This window comes from Diceros bicornis, chromosome 13, assembly GCF_020826845.1.
Source record: "Diceros bicornis minor isolate mBicDic1 chromosome 13, mDicBic1.mat.cur, whole genome shotgun sequence".
Taxonomy (NCBI): Eukaryota; Metazoa; Chordata; class Mammalia; order Perissodactyla; family Rhinocerotidae; genus Diceros; species Diceros bicornis.
In genome coordinates this window covers 39,093,654-39,107,522 of record NC_080752.1, presented here as the reverse complement: position 1 = coordinate 39,107,522, position 13,869 = coordinate 39,093,654, and the positions used below count along the sequence as shown (strand labels likewise).

Here is a 13,869-nt window from a genome sequence, read left to right as displayed (position 1 = left end):
CATGCTACAACGATAAACCTTGAAAACATTATGCTAAGTGAAAGAAGCCAGACACAAAAGGCCACATACTATATGATTCCATTTATATGAAATGTCCAGAATAGGCAAATCCATAGAGACAGAAAGTAGATTAGTGGTTGCCAGAAGCTGAGAGAAGAGGGTACTGGGGAGTGAACGCTAATGGGTACAGGGTTTTTTTTTCGAGTGATGAAAATGTTCTAGAATTAGAAAGTGGTGATGGTTACACAGACTTTTGAATTGTACACTTTAAAACAATAAATCGTATGGTATGTGAATTATATCTAAATAAATCTTTTTTAATTAGGCTCTTGAAGATTTTTTAATAACATGGAGAAATGCTCTCAATATACTAAAGGGGAAAAAACCAGCATGCAACTGTATACATAATTCCAATTGGGTTTAAAAATATACGTACATGCATATACACATTTACATTAAAAAAGACAAAATATATCAAAATGCTAACAGTGGTTATCCCTAGGTAGTGTCATTATGGAGGACTTATTTTCTTATTCATACCTTTCAAAATTTTCTCTAGTAAACATTCATTATTTTTATAATCAGGAAATTTAAAAATAGAAATCCAGGCAAGTCTATCTGGCTTCAAAGCTAGTGTCATTTCCAACGTACTATTCACTCATTAAACATTTATTTAGCTCCAACTATGTACCAAGCAAAGTTAAATAAGATATAATCTCTGTCCGCAGCAAGTTAAGTCTAGGGTGGGGTTTGAACCTGAGTCCATGGACTGGGAAGGGGGACAGGAGTGCATATGCTCTTTAAATTACATGCAGTGCTGTCCAAGTACACGCTTTCCGGGGGAGAACAGTGCAGCTTAGCTGTCATGAGCAGTAGTGTAGCTTAGTAGTCAAAGGCTGGAGCTGGAGCCAGACTACCTGGGTGTGAGGCTTGAACGTCCAATTACAAACTGTATGATCTTGAGAAAATAACCTAACCTGCGTGGGGTCCAGTTCCCTCATCTACAAAATAGGGGTAATAATAGTACCTCTCTCATCGGGTTGTTGGAAGATTAAATGAGTTAACCCAAAGCACCAGCTCTCTATGCTGGAGACATAGTAAGTGCTCAGTAAATTAATTAGCTGCTAGCCACCACCACCATCACCATCACCATCATCACCATCATCACCACCACCACCACCTCACCACCAGATTCTCAAGGAGGCAGAGACAAAGCAGATCAAGGACCAATAGAAAGGTTGTTTTCCACATTTCAAAACTGGCAGCTAGCATCCGATTCCTGATAAGCCTATAACAACCATTACATTCAACTAACTTCTTTTTCCAGATCTCTCAATTTCTACTGAAACTTCTTTTGAGGCATTCTACAAAATACAATGAGGCAAAACATCAAAATGTTCGGCATAACAAACTGCTTGTGTCCTCTTCTAATTCATAGAAACAAGCGATTTCTCCAGGTTATGATAATGGAAGGAGGCTCTAAGAGACTCATCTGCCTTTCTGGGCCATGATGCTCTGATCCAGTAGTTCCTCCAAGATGACTCTTCCCAGGCCAGACTGCAAAATCTCCTGAGCAGCACATTCACCTAATGAGTGATGGGGATTGGCCTGCATTACACCTAATGCCGACTCTGCCATCCTGCAGTCAAGAGTCTCAACAAGAAATCATCACTTCAACCTTTCACATCCAACTCTCGGGTGTTAAAAAGCCCCTTGGCTTTGTCGCCGGTGCTGATGGGCATTTTGCTCTGACCTGACAATGTGGATGAGTTCTGAGTTTTCACCAACTTGATCCTGAGAATACACTTTTCTTCAGCAGGGAATAAATCTGGACCACAGAGTAACACAGTACCAAATTCCAAATTCAAAGATAACTGTCTAATGTAAAATTTAAAGAGCTCAGGCAACTAAAGAATATCAAACCAGGCCTTGGGACCCCAGAGGCCGTGTGCTTAACAGTCAAGGTTTGGAGCAGACAGACAGCCCAGGGGTGAATCGCAGCTCTGCCCTCTTACCAGCTGTGTGACTTTGGCAAGTTGCTTAACTCTCTGGACCTCAGTTTCCTCACACATAAAATGGGGCTAATGTTAGTGCTTAATCTCATGGGGTAGTTGGAGGCATTAAGCCACTACACGTAAATGAGTCAAGACATAAAGGACATTTCCTGTAACTGTCAACATTCATTAAATGTTAAAAGAAAGCAAAAAAATACACCAGCCAAAATATTTATTTTTACAGTCCTTAGGTTGGGTGATCAGTGATGTACTTCTTATTAATCACTCTGCCTCATCACTTATATAAGTTATATATGTTATCTCCTATATATGTCAAATATTACATAATTTTTTAAAAAAGAAAAGAACTTACGGACAACCACATTGCTAGTTTCATACAGCTGGTCTAGGATGCGAGTCAGCCAGGAAAGGGAGAGAAAATGGGGAGGGTGAGGCCTCTCAGAAAAGAGTGCTGGGCTATAATCTGGGAGATTTCATACAAAACCTTAAACTCACTGAAAATTAGCAGGAGGTACAGAGAACTTTTGAAGTCACAAGTTCCAATTTCCTCAGCTGTAGATGAAGAGACTGAGGCCTTGAGAAGTGTTTTAAGATCTCCCCGTTCACTAACGACAGAAATGAGGCTCCTCCTGTTACCTGTGTCTTAGATATCTACCCTAAGGAGAAGGCAGTGAGGAAGACATTTTGGAAGAGGAAAAACAGACACGGTCTGGAAGGGTTCAGGCAGTGACCTAACACCAGGAGCTCACACTGATGAAGATTTATTATACCCCAGGCACTGTGTCAAGAACTTTGCATGGGTGGCCTTATATAATTTCTGCAAAACCTGTGAGGTAGTTCCTATTATTAACTGCACTTTCAACTGAGAAAGTGGAGACCTAGAGAGATTAAATGACTTGCCCCAAATCACAAAGCCAGTGAGTGGCCGAGTCAGTAAATGAGCCCACGCTGTCTGAGCCCAGAGCCGGAACTTTTACCACTGGATACTGCCCAAGCTTGAGAAGTTAAAAAGCAGTGAAGCTCTTGATCCCTGAGTCTTTCTCCTACTTTTTTGGTAACTTCTCTATTCAGAGGCAGTGCAAAGATACACAGCAAATAAAGTGGTTTTTTAATTAATTTATTTATTTTTATTTTATTTTTTTTATTTTGTGAGGAAGATCGGCCCTGAGCTAACATCCATGCCAATCCTCCTCCTTTTGCGGAGGAAGACCGGCTCTGAGCTAATATCTATTGCCAATCCTCCTCCTTTTTTTTTTTTGCCCCCAAAGCCCCAGTAGACAGCTGCATGTCATAGTTGCACATCCTTCTAGTTGCTGTATGCGGGACGTGGCCTCAGCGTGGCGGGAGAAGCGGTGCGTCAGTGTGCACCCAGGATCCGAACCCAGGCCGCCAGTAGCGGAGAGCGCACACTTAACCGCCAAGCCACGGGGCCGGCCCTAAAGTGGTTTTTAAGTAAGAAGTGATGACATTTATTTAGAGCCTACTGACTTTCTGCTATGTGAGGCACCATCCACGCATTACTCTAGCCCCCGACTTGTCCAAGGCCATGCAGCTGGTAACAGTGCCGTTGCGGTTAGGGCTCCAAGTCCCCGTTTTCCAGCCTAGTCAGTGGACGGTGTGCTCATCTGTCCAGCAGGTCTTTACTGAACTCAGCCAAAGGCCCTTAACTGAGGCCTGGCACAACATAGAGAAGAAATTCAGCAAAACCCCTGCTCTCAAGGAGCTTATGGCACAGTCAGGAAGAAGAGACCACTTTCAGCTTAAAATCTTTCTTCTATTATCCCTTTGTAGTTAAGTAGCCAAAGCACTGAAGAGACTATGGACCCCCAACTTCCTGCAATATTACTCAGATCGCCCAGCCTTCAGCACACCTCTGTGTACTTTTCATAGATGAACTCCATTCTCCTCTCCTCCTACTGCCATAAGCTTTTTCTTTTGTCTTTGAAGAAGTGGGAATTATTTTCATCTCTTTCTCTTATCCATCACCAGTGAGTGTGACAAGAGGTTAACTTAAGGAGCTAACAAAAAAAATGCAAAAGAGGATAACTTCTCTACTGCCTTTAACTTTGGGAAAGAGCCTATGGGATTCCATAGTATTTGCTCAAAAATGTTCAAAGGAAGACCTGGAAAATTTCATCCTCAACATTGTGCTGCCCAAGAAAAAATCCAGAACTCTAGGGGCCAATTATTCTGCTGTTTTGGACCCTGACCTTAGAAAGTCTCCCTCTGGTTTGAATCTGACTGGAACTGAGGGCAGCTGACAGCAGAGTGCTAGCTGTAAGAGCAGCTTGTGTCTGGGGTGGTCAAAGTTAACGAATGCCAGGGCTTCAGAGCATCATTCAAAAGTTATAGTACCACACCAAACCTATGGGCTAAATGAATGAGAGCAGTAAGTTTCACTGTTATTTAAATTTATAAGTTCCTGCTATATTCCCAACATCACGCTAGGAGCTAGGTACTCAAAACAGTGGTAGGCCTTTAAAAATCAACTAATGTCAGATTGCACTAATAAAACTAGACAAAGAGAAGGCAAGGCGTGAGCAGAGCATGTAAGAGAAGCAGTAAAGATGGAGTGATAGGAGGCCTAATGCTTGCAAACAGAAGTGAGAGAAATATTTGTGATGTGAATTAGAAGGGAAGACTGATATAATGCCATGAGAGTGGCTCTTGACTATCTCTCTTGCTTCTGCTTTTCTCTGGCCACTTGGAGTTTAAAATTCGAAAAATAATAAGGAGCTAAAAAGAGTTGGGTTCTAAACCTTAGTTTAGCTTCATAACCTTGAGTTACTTAGCCTTTCAAAACCTGTTTTCTTAAGTGTGAAATGGAGTTAACATGTATATGGGAGCTCATAATGATATTTTCACTTTTATATGCTTGAAATTTCCATAATAATTTTTAAAATGGGGATAACAGTACCTATTGCTTAGTTGCTGTGAGGATTACAAGAAATAATTATATCAATCACCTACTAGAGTGCCTGGCACTTTGTAGGCATTCACTAAATGGTAACTATTATTATCAACATGATATTTTTTAAAGTTCTGGGATGGGGGTGAGGAGGAGAACCAAACACTGTGAACCAGTGAATGAACGGCTGTAGACTGCAGACTCAGGAATATCTGGACGTCTGTATAACAAGGACAACCTTTCAAATACAGGTCTTACGGGCTTCTCACTCTCTCATCCACTTTCCTTTTCCCCTTACTGCCTTATTCATTCCACTCCACAACTACGTACTGACTGCCCACTGTGTGTAGGTACTGAGAATGGGAAAGGGAGGAAGACAGACAACAGAAGAGGTTCTGAGGAGACAAGAGAACAGAATGGGCTTTTGGAGGAGGGTATAATATGAACCATCCAAAATGATACGCAAAAAGTTTTGAGTATACAAACTATATGAACAAAGATGTATACAACTTCTCTGAGAAGTTCTAGAGGGATTCTAAAAGGAATTACTTATTTTTTAAAAAAGATAAGAATGAAATCTAATAAGCTGAACAAGAGGCATACAAAATTTATATAAGGAAAAACATAAAACTCTCCTGAAAAATCACAAAAGTAGCCTTGTGCAAATGGAAAGACAGACCATGTCTTGGATAGGAAGACTCAATATCATAAAGATATCATTTCTCCCTAAGCTAATTTATAAATTTAACATAATATCAACAAAAATACCATGACGTTGTTTCATCCTGAGATTAGACAAATTGATTACAAAGCTTACATGGCAGAATAAACAAGCAAAAACAGTCAGCAAAACCCTGAAAAAAGAGCAATATGAAAAAACTGGCCCTTCCAGGTATTAAAACAAATTATAAAGCCTCTAAAATTAAGATGGTTTTGAAATGGCATATGAACTGACAATCAAACCAATGGAACAAAACAGAAAATCCAGTAAGAAACCCAAAGGCATACAAGAGTTTAAGATCTAACAAAAACAGCATCTCAAATCAGTGGAGAAAAGATAAGAGCTTTTAATACGTAGTATTGGGACACATGGCTGGCCAATGGGAAAAAGATAAAATTGGATCCTTCCTCAAACCAAATACCAAGATAAATTCAAAATGGATCAGAGTCTTAGATGTTTAAAAAAAATAATGAAATCATATATGATTCTAGAAGAAAACATTAATGAATTCCTCATAAATTAAGAACGGGGTTGGGGCCGGCCCAGTGGCGCAAGCGGTTAAGTGCGCGTGCTGCGGCAGCCCAGGGTTCGCAGGTTTGGATCCCCGGCGAGCACCGACACATCGCTTGTTAAGCCATGCTGTGGCGGTGTCCCATATAAAGTAGAGGAAGATGGCCACGGTTGTTAGCTCAGGGCCCATCTTCCTCAAGAAAAAAGGGGAGGATTGGCATCAGATGTTAGCTCAGGGTTAGTCCTCCTCACAAAAAAAAAAAAAAAAAAAGAATGGGGCAAACTTCCTAACTCTGACTCAAAATCTAAAGCAATACACTGTTATATCGATAAATATGACTATATAAAGATGTAAAACTTTTGTATAACAATAAAACAACACATGTAAAGTCAGGCATATGTCAAATGGAAAAAATATTTTTGCAACTTATACCACAGACATTGGGCAGATATCTTGTATCTCATAAAAGGAGAAAACAAATTTAAACTATAATGAAATATTATTTCTTACCTAACAAATTGGCAAAACCCCCAAACCCAAGAGAAATAGAGAAGAGGGTCAGGCATGAAATAAAAAGTTCTGTGAATATACTTTGATATATAGTTTTGATTCTGAAACCAAATAAATAGTTTTCATAGTTAAAAAACAAAATTATATTTTTAAAAGCAATCCTTAAAGTTTAAAACAAATGAGCCTGTTTATGAAGTTGGTGGCATAACTACACAGAGAAAATAATTAAATCAAGTGACTTTACAACATTATTGACTATACATCTCAAGTAGCATATATTCTAAGGACAAAAGGAACCACAAAGAAAACTAAAACATTCAGTAATCTGATGGTCAGTGTAGATAACGGCATTGCTACTGGCCTGGTTAATAACACCGCCAGAGAAATCGAAGGAGAGGGAGGAGCCTGAAAGCCCCAGCGTGGCCCACTTATCTCAGAAGGATGAAATTCTGTGGCCCACTGAGCATTAATGACTGGTGCTCAAGTAGAAGGGTGAGAGGGGAGTGGAAAGGGTGCTAAGAGATGAGGCTTAAGACAGGCACAGCCAGAGCTTGAAGGCAGCATATGCCAAATCAAGAAACTGCACTATCCTGAGGGCAGGCAAGCCATCCTGCAGTTTGGTTTTTTTTTTTTTTTTTGCTGGGAAAGATTCGCCCTGAGCTACCATCTGTTGCCAATCTTCCTCTCCATTTCTTTTTTCTTCCCCAAAGCCCCAGTACAGAGTTGTATATTCTAGTTGTAAGTCCTTCTAGCTCTTCTACGTGAGCCGCTGCCATGGCATGGCTACTGACAGACGGGGGTGTGGTTCTGTGCCTGGGAGCCCAGCTGGGCCGCTGAAACCGAGCCCACCAAACTTGAACCTCTAGGCCATCAGGGCTGGCTCCCATCCTGCAGTTTTAAGCATGGGAGTGACATGTTGTGCTTTATAAAGATCATGGCAACAGTGTACAAAATAGATTGGAGAGGAGCAAAGCTAGAAGCCGGCCTGCTGGCCAGCTAGAAGGCTGTTACAGTAATCCAGGATAAGAGATTATACCAGCTTTAACCAAAGGAGACAGGGGACATCAACAGGTTTGTAGCCTAAATAAATGTGTGCCATTGGGGGGGTTGGGGGGGAGTTGCGGGGGGTGGCTTGAGAGACGGGGAAGAACATGGGATGACCGTCAAGTTTCTGCCTCTGGGAATTCGGTGGGGCAGCCCAGTGAGACTAGGAACCGAAGGGAAGTATCAGATGGAAGAGAAATGGCAGAGCCAAAACTGCTGCCAGAGCCCTGATGCGGGCTTTCAGAGCTAGTGGGGACAAGGAGCTAAGGGCGCCAAGAAGGAAGACCCAATGGTGAGGCCAGTCCTAGAAAGTTGAGAAAGAGAGGAAGCCAGAGGGTTAGATTACTTCTTGTAAAATGTTCCCAAAGTCAGAAATAGAATCACATGCTGTTTGCTTTTGTTTTTATACTTAAAAAAAAAACAAAAAACCTGCAAGTAATCAATATTTGGAGCCTCAAAAGAAATTATTTACACTTGTAATCCTTTGTTTCTAATCTCCCTCAACTTCCTTGGGCCCTTTTCTTCATAAAACGTCCTCTATTGTTTGTCCCAGGACCGGACTCTAGGGCCTATAGCAGGAGCCACTCATGAAAACCCCTCCAGGGGTCAGACAGATGTAAAATCTCTGATGTTTAAACATACGCAACTAACAGTTAAACATTATATGGGCCAAACTCTGGCCTACAGCAGTTTTCTACTGAGGTCCCATTTTTACAAAATATCCTAAGATAAACATTTAAAAGATATTTCCTTCCTTTTTTTCCCCATCGGGTACTAATAAAACCAGAAATTACATCTATGCATTGACTTTTTCAGAGGTCCTAGTATTAGATAAGTTCTGAGATAAGTCTGGTTTCAAAACAGAAGCTCTTTACTGTCACAGAGGGACCCCAGGACAAATGCAGGGGAAGGGTCCTCTCCTCCTTTACTCCTGTCTCTGCCTCCTTGAATCCATCCCTCTCCTCCTCCCTCCCTCCTAACCCTGCTTTCCTAACTCAGGAACTGCCTCCATCTGCAAGAAGCTGATGCCTAGAGCCAAAGTACTAGGCTTCTCCTCCTCTTCCTTTCACCCGCCAGGAGAAACAAATCCAGCATCTGCTAACAAGGCTGCTGAGACAGTAAGTCCCCATTTCACCAGTCTCATGTAAAATAACGACAAATGACGGTCTCTAAGGTGTTTCTGGGGCACCTCACTGGGTGAATGCCTATATTACAGCAAACATTCAACTATGCTTGGCCACTTTAGACAGGAAACAAAGCCTGAAAAGACACTTTCAAATCTTTGAGGTCAAGGCCACAGAGCAGCAGAAAGTCCTGGTTTCAGGGGGATTCTCGTCACTGCTTTGGTTCAGTGGTGTCATATGTGACGTTTCACTGTTGGCTCTGCACCTTTTGAGGAGTCAGGGACCTCTCCGAGATCTGATTAAAGTAATGGGCTCTCTTCCCAGGAAAAATGACATTCACACAAACTTGCAGGCAAATTCAAAGGATTGATGGTTCCCTTGCAAGTCGACCATTTACCCCAGATTAACAATCCCTGCCTTATGTGGATCAGCTATAATGTAGTATTTACTTTATCTAAGGAAATGAAATACTTGATATCATGATTTTGAAGATATGGAGTTAAATAACAACATTAGGGAAATGTAAGGAAAGTCTTTTCTTACCCTTCTCTCCCTTGAGGGCTGCCAGTCTTAAAATTGCATGCTCTTTGCAAATGAAATACCGCACCCTCTGCATGACTTAAAGAAATCGACAATCTCATCTCTGAATTTAAATGCCCTTAACATTTAATTCTTTCCTCTATGTGGTTATAGCTTGCTTTCTTCACATTATCAAGATGATGGCTTTAGAAGGCAGGCTATTGGAGATCTAGAAAACCATATACCCCAATTCAATTTCCTTGTGAAAATCAAAGAGCTCACTCTCTTCAAGAGTTGAAAGAGGCTGAGAGGTCACTGCCTTCCCCCAGGGTGCTGGTACAGGCGGTACTCCAGAAGGATAATGTAAATACTCAGTATGAGGCAAGAGAGCATACCAATTTGTTTTTCAATCTATTTTATTTCAGTTCAAAGCATCTTTGCAGACAGACAGTCCAGAAAACAAGCCACACTTGGGTTATACTCAGTCTTCCTCAATCTCCAAAAGCAGCTGAGTATTGCCAAAGTGTGGCTTGTTTGCCTGCGCTGCCTGTCTGGAATGATGCTTTGAGAAATAAAATAGACTGAAAAACAAACTGGTATGCCCTGGCTCTTCCTGCAGTTCTATATTATCCTTCAAAGCTGGCGTTACCACCTGCTCTTTACCGGAACCCAACAGACTCAAATCACAGAGGAAAACTGTAATACTTTAAATGTGAAGGTCCCACCCAAACCTAAAATAGCAATTTAATTCAGGGCTTGTTGTTTAACACTGCAGTAACACACCACTCTCTGTCCAGCTCCTTGCTCCATTTGCTAGGCTGGATTCCATCTTCTGACGACATGTGCAATATGGTTACTGGACACAGTTTAAAGCAAAACTTGACATTGCTGATCTTCTTATGTAGTTCGCTCGATTTATTACTGCCTCCGTAACTTTTCAAGTTCATGAGCCCAAACATCATCTTATTTTTACCTATTCAAAAAGTCTGCTACTTGCTTTAAAGCATTCAATGCTCTGCTTAAAGCATGCAACATTATTTTGAAAACTTTTAGAGAAAACCCAAAAGCATTTTTCAAACAAATTTTAAAATTACCACCAACTAGAAGAAGCCTTAAGAAAATGCACATGCCTGACATGGAGAAACACAAACCGTTTCAAGCTTAAAACACTAAAATGATGAAAAATGCACTGCATAAGACAAGTTGTATAATTTGGTTTAAAAAAATTAAATCCCATTTGAAAAGTGCCTCTTAACAGAAACATTAAGAAAAAAATTCGATCTGTTGCCCTCCCCACAAAGACAGAAAAACACACACACCCCCTCAATTTTGTCTGTAACATGCTTTTGGATTTTTGTTATTTAGCACTTTAAATAAGTTTCCATTTGGAGTCAAATTTGGTTAGGTTTCTCTAATCGGAATTCAGCAATACGTGTAACAAGCAGAAAACACACAACAACCCTTTGAGAAGGTACCATTGTCCACATTTGACAGATTAGACAACTAATCTGTAACGGGCCCAAGCACACGCAGCTCTGTTGGCAGTAAAGCCGGGTTCAAGGTGAGGAACCAAGAGCACAGGCCCGGGAACCACAGCCCAACCACTCGCCTCTTCCCGTTCTGTAGCACTCCAAGCTCTTGCCACCTCACGGTCTCTGAACTCGCTAAAAAATTCTTCCTGCCAACTTCTCTCTCTTCTCTTCTTGCTAGACTGGATCCCTGTCACTCAACAAGTTTCAGCTTACACTACCTTTCTCAGGAGGGGCCTTCTGGGCCTATCCTGGTTAAAAGGTGGTCTCCCAGGTCAGCACTGTTTTGTTTTCTTTATAGCAGTTGCCACAATTTGGAATAACTTTATTTCTTTACTGTCTTAGACACTAGGTTTTAGGTCCATCTTGCTCACCCTGGTAACCACAGGGCCTAGCACAGTGGTGACTGGTACACAGCAGGCATGCAAATTATTTGATGAGTGAATGGCCTATTTGTTTAATATTTACCAGATACCAGGTTGTGGGCACTGGCTAGCTGCTGATACAAGAACAGGTAAGGTGTGGTCCCCGCCCTGAAGGACCTCCCGCGCTTAGGAAAGAGAGTACACAGATGGAATAATGCAGGGTGGTGAGTGTGATGGGTTTAGGTTCAGATCCCAGCTCCCTATGCGTTATCAATGTAACCTTGGACACCCCTCCTGAATCTCAGTTTCCTCATCTCTAAAAATGAGAATATTAATACTACCTATCTCACAGTGTTGGTGTGAGGATGGATAATCCTGTAAGCACACAAGAATCACTCAATAAATATTAACTACTAATTTTATTATGATGTATCCAGCTGTATTTGAAATGATCTTTGTTTACAGGTATACCATCCCTCAAAGCCCCAACAGAATTTAAATTCCATGGAAGGGCAGAGATCATGTTGATCTTGTGCACCACTGTATTTCCAGGAATTTAAACCTTCCCTAGTATACAGTAAGTGCTCAACAAATACTGAATGATTACTGAATGCATGCATGCAAGCATGGAGTGTTCTGAAACCATTTGTTTGTTAGACTAGTGATGAATACCTAGGTTTGGGAACACCTGCCATAAAAGAAAGACATCTAAATTAGCAAGTGAGGTGTGGCAGAAATTTGATGATTTAGCCAAGTAGAGAAAGTTTTCACTTTGAGGTTGTAATTAAATCTCCATAAACCATACGAAGATTTGGATTCCATTCCAAGGAAAAACCAATAGTCTCAGATTGAGAGATTTGAAAGAATCAAGTCCAAGCAGTATGAGGTGCATCACCAGGGAAGGGGGCTCCCAGGGATGAGCTTAATTTGCTCAGCCTAATCTAGTACACCTTTAAATAGCTTATTACCCTCTCAGAATCTCGGCTTCCTACTCTTGCAAAACGTACACATGGGCACTTACTCACAAAGCATTGTTGGCACAAAAATGCTGTGTATGAATATAAACAGAGCATCTGAGTTATTGTAGGCGCTGGCTGGATGGTATTATTGTTATCCAAAGCAGGGGAAACAATTCCCAGGATAAACAATAAATCAGTAAGACCAGAAGAGGTCATGGAAGCCAGTGTTTGGTCCACAAAAGAACTCCAGAGCCAGTCCTGATGGCCAGTGGTTCAAGTTTTGGAGAGCTTGCTTCTGTGCCAGGTTTGGTTCCCCGTGTGGAACTACACCACTCCTCTGTCAGTAGCCATACTCTGGCTGCAGCTCACATAGAAAAACTAGGACTTACAACTAGAATATGGAACTACGCGCTGGGGCTTTGGGGAGGGGAAAAAAAAAAAAAAGAGGAAGATTGGCAACAGATGTTACCACAGGGTGACTCTTTCCCAGAGGGAAAAAAATTATAAAGAACTCCAGATCCAGGGGCAGTTGTAGCTGAGTTTCCCACCCATGAGAAGGGACCAGAGGCATCGTGAAGGACAACACTGACCCAATCTACTTGTGTCTAGGGCAGGGGTCGCACGCTTTTTCTGTGAAAGGCCGGACAAAAATGTTTTCGGCTTTGCGGGCCAAGCCATCAAAGCCAGGCGACAGCTGTCGCAACCGCTCAACTTTGCTCTCCTAGCAGGAAAGCAGCCAGGGACAATACGTAAACAACACAAATGGCTGTGTCCCATGAAACTTCATTTACGGACACCGGACTATCTGGGTTCACAAATTATGTGAAATATCTTCTTTTCCCCCCAGCCATTTAAAAAAGTAAAAGCCGTTCTCTGTTCCCGGCGGACAACAACGGGAGGGGGCTGTGGGGCGGGTTTGACCCAAGGCCCTGACTTGCCGACGCCGGTGCAGGGGCTTGGCGGGAGGGGGACGAGCCTGCGAGCAGCAGCGGCGAGCGGAGGCTCCCACCGCGCCGGGCGGCGGGCGGTGCGGCGACGGCAGGTCCGGGCGGGGACCAGGCCGCACCGAGCGCCCGGGCCCCGCGGACTTCCCGCCGGAGACTCCCGCCGAGCCTGCGCTGGGGATGCGGGCCGCCCCCGGGGGTCCACGTCCCGGAGCTGGGGAGGCGGCTGCGACTCGGCAGAGCCCGGCGCAGTTCGCCACGCGGAGGGGTCTCTGCGCGCCCCTCATTCGAGGCGCCTCTTGGGCCTCAGCTGCACAAGGGGTCTCCACGCTGAGTCCCAGCCCCGTTTCTATGGTTACCTGTTCAGCACCGATTCAAACTGCCGTTCTTTATTGACAGCGCCATAGAGGACACGAACACCCCTGCCCGAAGGGAACAATAAAGCTTTCTCCATTCAACAGCGCCAGAAATGCCAGGAGGCGGCCATTTTGAGGCCGGCGCGGAACGGGTATAAGCCGGGAGGGGCGGCCCGGCCTTCCCCGCGCGCCGCAGTCACGTGCTGGGGGCGGGCCTCGGGGGCGGGGCCTGCGTCGCGCGAGCGCTATCCGGTGCTAGGACGCTGGGGCGAGCCGGTTGCTGACCTCTGTCTGACCTCTAACCTTTGACCACTCCTCCCCATCCCCAAACTCCCTTACTAAATTTCTAGTAAGGTTCCGCGCC

The 13,869-nt window shown here is 43.1% G+C and overlaps 1 protein-coding gene across 5 annotated transcripts in view; it reads right to left on the bottom strand.

Annotated features, from left to right (window-relative positions):
- Window positions 1-13,644, bottom strand: part of ZBTB40 (zinc finger and BTB domain containing 40) — a 78,680-nt gene extending 65,036 nt beyond the window's left edge. For all 5 annotated transcript variants that reach the window (XM_058553174.1, XM_058553176.1, XM_058553172.1 and 2 more), the window contains exon 1: window positions 13,509-13,644. The gene's annotated coding sequence lies outside the window, so the exon portion shown is untranslated. The remainder of the gene's footprint in view (window positions 1-13,508) is intronic.
- Window positions 13,645-13,869: the final 225 nt, after the last annotated feature.